A 7,379-nucleotide genomic window follows, 5' to 3' on the forward strand; every position below is an offset into this window, starting at 1 on the left:
TTTACTTGTAAATAAATTAACAATGTATCTATGACCTAATGGATGAAACTGCGGCTAATGTGTTGAGGCATCAATGCTTCTTAGTGATTCTCAAATGAGTATGAGACCCTTATGCTTAGATATGTTGTTTACACTTGTAGATTACATATTTGTGATATGTTTGAGGAAATGCTTGTCATGGATAGTAGGGGTTTAGTCAAGGGCTTGTTCAAGTATTTACATTTGCATCATTATTTCCTTGATATCCTTATGTTTGAAGGTGTCATTCAATTCTGGGCAGTGACCTAGGCTCTGGGCCTGAAAAAGTGGCTCAAATCCAGGGGATGTTGGCACATCATTGAGAAAAATAATCCCTGTACATTGGAAACCCTTGTCATGATAGCGTTCAAAGCCTCTTGGACGTTGTCAGGCCCATTGCATGGGAGCGTCCAAAGGTCAAGTGGTCTAAAACCTCAATGGGACCCAGGGGTTGGTTACCATAAATGTTGGGATGGTTCTTATGGGTTTTGTCGCTGATGTGGAAGGTTTGTATGACATGTTTTCATTGATTCAATTTCCTTCAGGTTACCTATTATTTGAAACAAAATCATAGTAGCCTCTCATCACATGTTTACCCTAGTTGGCCGGTTACTTGGGTAGATGTGGGAGGAGGGTGTTATAGAGTGGTATCAGAGCATATTTCACCCCTCGGACTAGATGGGCAGTGTGTTGGTCATGCATTCATGTCGGTTGCATATGTGTTTCTTATGTTTGTAGTCCATGAGCTTATTGCATTTGCATGGTGTTGATCATGGTTATAGTGGTGTCGCCATGTGAAGGTTCGTGGTGTTGTTGTGGGATGTGTTGTCATGAGTGTATGGTTGTATATGCATTATGGTTATGCATGTATGGTAGGTTGAACATGCATTTTCAGGTCGTTGTATGCAATTAGGTCATCATGATGATATTGGTATGTTATGATGTTAATGTGTTGGTTGAGATAGAGCAGGAGATGCAGACCATCAAAGTGAAGTTGCAGCATTGGACCTCGAGGCAAGAGCATGTTGTCATATAGGTTTGTATGTTAGGCATGCAGGTATGTAGGTTAATGATTTTTATATGCATTATGGTTATGTGTATGCCTTTCATTTTGTTGATGTTATGGTTACATACATGATAGATTCTAGTTGATTGTAGTTATATGCACATGTGTCAGATAGTCATGAATGATAGTAACATGTGGTTGTATGCATTGATATTGTTGTTTATGTTAGATAACTTGATGATTATGTTATATGTTGTTGATGAGTATATTATAGGTTAATTTGTTGTTGTTATATGATAGTTAACTTGATGATTAGGGTTATAGAATTAATATCTTGATGTTATATGTATAATGTTAAATTGGATTGGCCTATACAGATGGTTAGGGTTATGACATTCAGGTATGAGTCGACTTATTTGTGGCATTGTGTTGTACTAATCTAGATTGATTGTGAATTTGTTATTATTATGTATGAATGATAATTTTTTATGAGTTTATGATGTGAACATGTTAGTTAGTGACTATTATGGAAAACATGATCTTATTTGTGTTTGAACTAATGTGTTGTGAAGTTATATCATACTAACTATATTGATTGTGCAGACAAGATAGCCTCCCCTGAGATACATTAAGGTACGAGTTTCCTTATGTCACCTATTTGGTGTTTGAATGTTTGACTGTCGTTTATTTGGTGTTTCGTGTTTGGTGTCTATTATGTTGTATATATGTTGTCTGAATGTTTGATTACTTGAAGGATATGAGTATGGGTCTATAAGATTGCACCAAGAAATGACCTTCTTTTAAGATGGTCGTACTAACACATATGTGTTGAGATAGTTGACATGTACTTGAGTGTAATAGGTGATAGTTGTAGCATTATGTCTTATTATTGTTAGTTGATTATGACATGGTTGTTAAACTTGGTAAAGGTTGATTTCAAATTTATAGATATGATGCCTTGATTTGTGGAACATGTGACTAACATGTGTGAATAGTTGTAGGGCAACATGCTTGGTATTAGCATGACAAGGTAATGATTGATCTTCTTATATATACTTAACAGTTGGGTGAAGTGATAACATATAGTAGGATAAAATTGTAGCAAGGTAAATGGTAAAATAAAAGGAATTGAACAAGAATTCATTTGGCTATGTTTGGAAACCCTAATTCCAAATGAATGCATTAAGGGACTTTTGAGGTCTAAAATGGGCCTCATAAGAAAAATGTACAACCAAAATAAACTTTATAAGAACCAATAGGATTCAAGATGATGTTGTCAACCATGGGGTATGATTCACCATTTTTGGAGTTAAAAAGTAAAAGATTAAAAAATAATAAAATAATAAAACTACTTTTTCAACTCGTATTTTCAACTTATCTCCCTAAGGTTTTACTCAAATTTTTAGTGGAAGTACTCGTTGGATGCAGAATTTAATTCCTCATCCAAAGAGTACCCATGTTGCATACTTTTGATGGACCCTGCTACATGAAAAAACATGATTGCAATCACATTTTTCATGTATTTCTGAGTTTTTATGTAGCAGGGTCCATCAAAAGTATGCAACATGGGTACTCATTGGATGAGGAATCAAATTATGCATCCAACGAGTGTTTCCGCTCAAAATTTGAGTAAACCCATAGGGAGATAAGTTGAAAATATGAGTTGAAAAATAGTTTTTTCTTTTTTCCCTCTAAAATTTGATGATGTCATCTAATCTTATTTTATTATTTCCACTATTATTTTATAATTTCCTTAGGAGGTCCATTTTAGACCTCAAAAATCCCCTAATGAGTGTTTTGCATACAGGAAGTCTTCTTAACCTTAATTTTGTATGACATTATGCGGATATGTGCTATAGTTATGAACATGTATTTGACAAGTACATCAACTAGTTGATAGTTATAGCTAGATCCGTCAAAGGATTAGAGTCCTTGAGAGATAGCTTGGATGTGTTCAGTTTCAAGCAACATGCTTGGCACAACAAGGTAAGGTAACCAGTGTATTGTTATGTTTATTTATGCATTGGCAGTTATGTATTGGTGGCAGTATGATGGAAGGAGTTGCATGAGAAAGAGGCTGCCATGAAATCTCGAAGAAGGCTCGGGTTGAGCTTTCCCTTGGAAGTACTGAGAACCATGGGGATTGAGTCATGGCGTCTATTGTCAGTCTTGTGATTTTGGTCTTTTGGTGATTTGTTGAGCTTGATTGCAATTTTTCTTGTCTGGTGTAAGGTCTTTCCACTTTGTTGTGGTGTCGGTTGTTATTGGTTTTCGTGGTCTTCTTATTGTTTGTTTTGTGTGCTTGCATTTTATGTTTTGATTCTTGGGAATTGGTTGGGAAGGAGGAAAGTTTATGGGGCTCAGGGAGAGATGAATGAAGCCTAGCAGGTAATGTAAGACCTAAATGAATCTCGGTGCATAACTAAGGGAAGTTGAAGGTAACAATATGGAAATCAATTGGATTGGTTCGGTTTGTTGGTGTAAAGGGATAGTGGTAGTACATTCATGAGCAAGGTAATCAAGAAAGGTAAGGTATATAGATTTGATTCCTCATATGCCTTAGCTATGATTGGGCACTGTTGGTATCAATGTTGTGCATGTATAAAGGGCGTTCTGTTAACCTTGACCATATGATATATGGTAATTATGCTGTGATCATGATTATTTGATGTTTATATATGTATACATGTATGTATGTATGTATGTCGTGTCCGACAGGGTCATCATGGATCATGGTTGTTTAATGTTAATGTCTATATATATGCATGTATGTATGTATGCATATCATTGTCTTACAAGGTCATCAGGAACCATTCTTGTGGAGGAATGATTTCTTCTGCAAGTGAATGGAATGAAGGGGTTCCTGGTCTTATGAGGAGTCAATTGGAGAGTAGCCTTGACATATTTATGAGGTTAGTATCATGTGGATATGATTTTATATTATGTTTTTATACTATGTACAAGCGGTGATGAGAGCATGTGGTGCCATGTACATATTGTACATATGGTGTTGTGTGTAGGTGATGTTGTGTACATGTTGTGCATATGGTGTTGTGTACATGTGGTGCCACGTACATGATGTGCATGTGGTGCTACGTACGTCTGACGTCATGTACATGTTGTATAGGTGGTACGATGTACATGTGGCATTGTGTACGTGTTGTGCATGTGGCATCGTGTACATGTGATGTGCACATGTTATGCAAGTGGTTTTGTGTATAAGTGGTATTGTGTACATGTCGCACATATGGTACTAGTGTACATGTGGTATTGTGCACATGTCATACATGTTGTGTTGCAGCATGCATACTATGTATGTGCATTGTGTAGTTGTGTTATCGTGACATATGTATTCATTGTGCCGTGCTTTCTATACGTATTGTGTTGTGTCATACATTGGGTGTAAGTGTATGTATGTGTTCTGTTGTACACTAGGTGTAGGTATATGTGTTGTATGTCAAGTGTAAGCGCGTGTATTGCATGGTGTTGTATGTCAAGTGTAAGCGCATGTATTGCATGGTTTTGTATGTCATGCATGGTTGTATGTTTGTAATGCACACTATGAGTATGTGCACATGGTTGAGTAAAAGGCACTGGGTGTTTGTCAGGTGTGGCAACCGATCCGGTGTGCATACGGAATAAAAACAAAGGTAGAAGCTAAGGATTGATTAAAGAATAAGTATCAATATTTTATTTCAATTTTATTATGCATGTGATTTATGATTCTGCTCTATGATGATTACATGTGATCTATGATTCTGGTTTATGATGGTTACATGAGATTTATGATTTTGATCTATGATGGTTGTGTTTTGAGCTAACTTGATGTGATATTTTATACATGATGATTTGGTCAAAGATGCTAATTTGACTTCTTGTGATAGGAAGTAAACAGGATTGCAAGTGTACCTTATTGATGAGCTACCAATGAGGTATGATGTGAAGTTATTTCAATTTATTCTGAATGGTGGGAAAAACATCCTAGTGGGTGTTCATTCAGTTTATTATGGCTAAAGGAAATTGGAAAAGGCAATGGAAAAGGATTTGGAAAGGCATGAGGCATTTATTGGCATTTATTTATGAAAATAATGGAAATTAGGAGAAAAGGGAGGTGAAAGGTCACAGGTTGCATGTGAGGAGGAAAATGAAGGAAAATAAAGGAAAATGAAGAAAATAGAGGCCTCATTAATTAAAAGGCTTCTGAGGATCAGTGGGCAAGCTTCGCCAATGTAGCTTCTCCAGTTCAATTTTGAAGCTCTCTCTTCCATTTTCTCTCATACTCTTGGATGCTTAGAGTTTTCATGGAGCACTCTTGGAGAGTGTGGCATACTTGGAGTTTTGGAGCAAGAAGGCAAAGGAAAAGCAAGAAAGCACAAGAGGACATCAGGATCAGTAGCTACAATGGGTTTTGTTTGCAGGTACCGAGTTGCATGTATATTTTCCTCAATAGTTTTGAGATGCGTGTGGTCTTTTGGTCATGATCTGTCATTGGCATGGAGGATTGCCTGGATTGATAGTGAATTTGCCTAGCCTTTCCATTTCCTAGATAGCCATGGTGTTGTGGGTTTATTTCTTGTTTTTCTAGTTGGTTCTCATGTTTCCTTTAGCTTGAGTTGAGTTATGAGGTCCTAGAAGCCTTGGTTGGACAAACGCTCTGGAAACCCTGTAACAGATTGGGTTGAGTTAATAGTCCCGGAAGCCTTGGTTGGAAAAATGCTCTAGAAGCCTTAGGTGGGTTGACGTACTAGTCTTGGAATACCTGGTTGGACAAACACTCTATAAGCTCAGATAAGTTGTGGGTTGATTTACTAGTCTTGGAAGCCTTGGTTGGGAAAAAAACCCTGGAGCCCTAGAAGGCTTGGATAGAGACCAAACTGATGATGGTCTTGTGATGTCTGACCGTGAGGTGGAATCACTATTTAATGGGTTGAGGTGGTTGGCCTCTGGAATCCTTGGATGGTTTTGGATTGATGTGTTCTATGAGATCCCACATTCATGCTTGGAATATGGCGCGGGGGTGAATGGTTGAAGAGAGATCTGGCTCATCCATTTTACGGTCAGGTGGAACGTGGTAGTCCCATCCCAAGTTTGGATTTTTCATCATCAATATGAGGTTATTTCTCCTTGTATTTCTATGAGTATTATATTGGTTTATATGTGGATCGTATGGTTGTGATTTCATTGGTATTTTTGTTGCTATTATGCTGGTTATCTATATGTTTTATGATAGTAGCTATGTATGGATCTCATCATGTTTTTAATTGTAAATGAATTAACAATGTATTTATGACCTAATGAATGAAATTTCAGCTAATGTGTTGACGTATCAATGCTTCTTAGTGATTCTCAGACGAGTATGAGACACCTCAGCTTATATCTGTTGTTTACACTTGTAGATTACATTTTTGTGCTATGTTTAACGAAATCCTTGTCATGGTTAGTAGGGGTCCAGTCAAGGGCTTGTTCAAGTATTTGCATTTTCATCATTGTTTCCTTGTTATATTTCTGTTCTGAAGGTATCATTCGATTCTGGGCAGTGACCTGGGCTCTGGGCCTGAAAAAGTCACTAAAATCCTAGGGATGTTGGCACAACACTCAGAAAATAGTCGGTGGGCATTGGCAGACCTTGTCATGAGAGTTTCCAGAACCTCCTAGATGATGTCAGACCCATAGCATGGGAGCATCTAGAGGTCAAGTGGTCTAAAACCTCAGTGGGACCTAGGGGTTGGTTACCAAAAATGTTGGGATGGTTCTTAGGGGTCTTGTAGCTGATGTGGAAGGTTTGTATGATGTGTTTCCGTAGATTCCATTTCCTTAAGGTCATCTAGGAGGTTGAATCCAATCATAGTAGCCTCTCGTCACATATTTACCCCAATTTTCCGGTTAATTGGGTAGATGTGGGAGGAGAGTGTTACATTAGAGCCTTCTCATTTTTTGACCACGTACACACACGTACCCAGTGCCTTCTTTTCTCTTCTTTTCGATTTCATATTTACTAAGTGGTTTGTCAACCCCAAGGCAAGCACTTAGTAACAGTTAAATATTAATAAGCCCAACTGCTACCTCGCAAATATAGGCACTACAAAACCAGGTAGTCTTATGTCAATAGGAATATAGGTGTATCCCACACCTTCACAGGCCCAAGAAACCGCCACTCCTGGTAGCCTATTTGTCCTATCCAACACAAGCCCAGACAATATCATACATGCCTGTCCTAAACACATTAAACAATGGAAGGGCCTAGACAGTCTCATACCTTCCTGTCCCAAAAAATTACCTAACACACACGTATACACATTGTACAACACAACACATACACAATACGCATGGCACAATATGATATGTACACAACAAT

Source organism: Pinus tabuliformis, chromosome Q (genome assembly GCF_031772625.1).
Source record: "Pinus tabuliformis cultivar Carrire ecotype Pingquan chromosome Q, CPIR1, whole genome shotgun sequence".
NCBI classification, from domain to species: Eukaryota; Viridiplantae; Streptophyta; class Pinopsida; order Pinales; family Pinaceae; genus Pinus; species Pinus tabuliformis.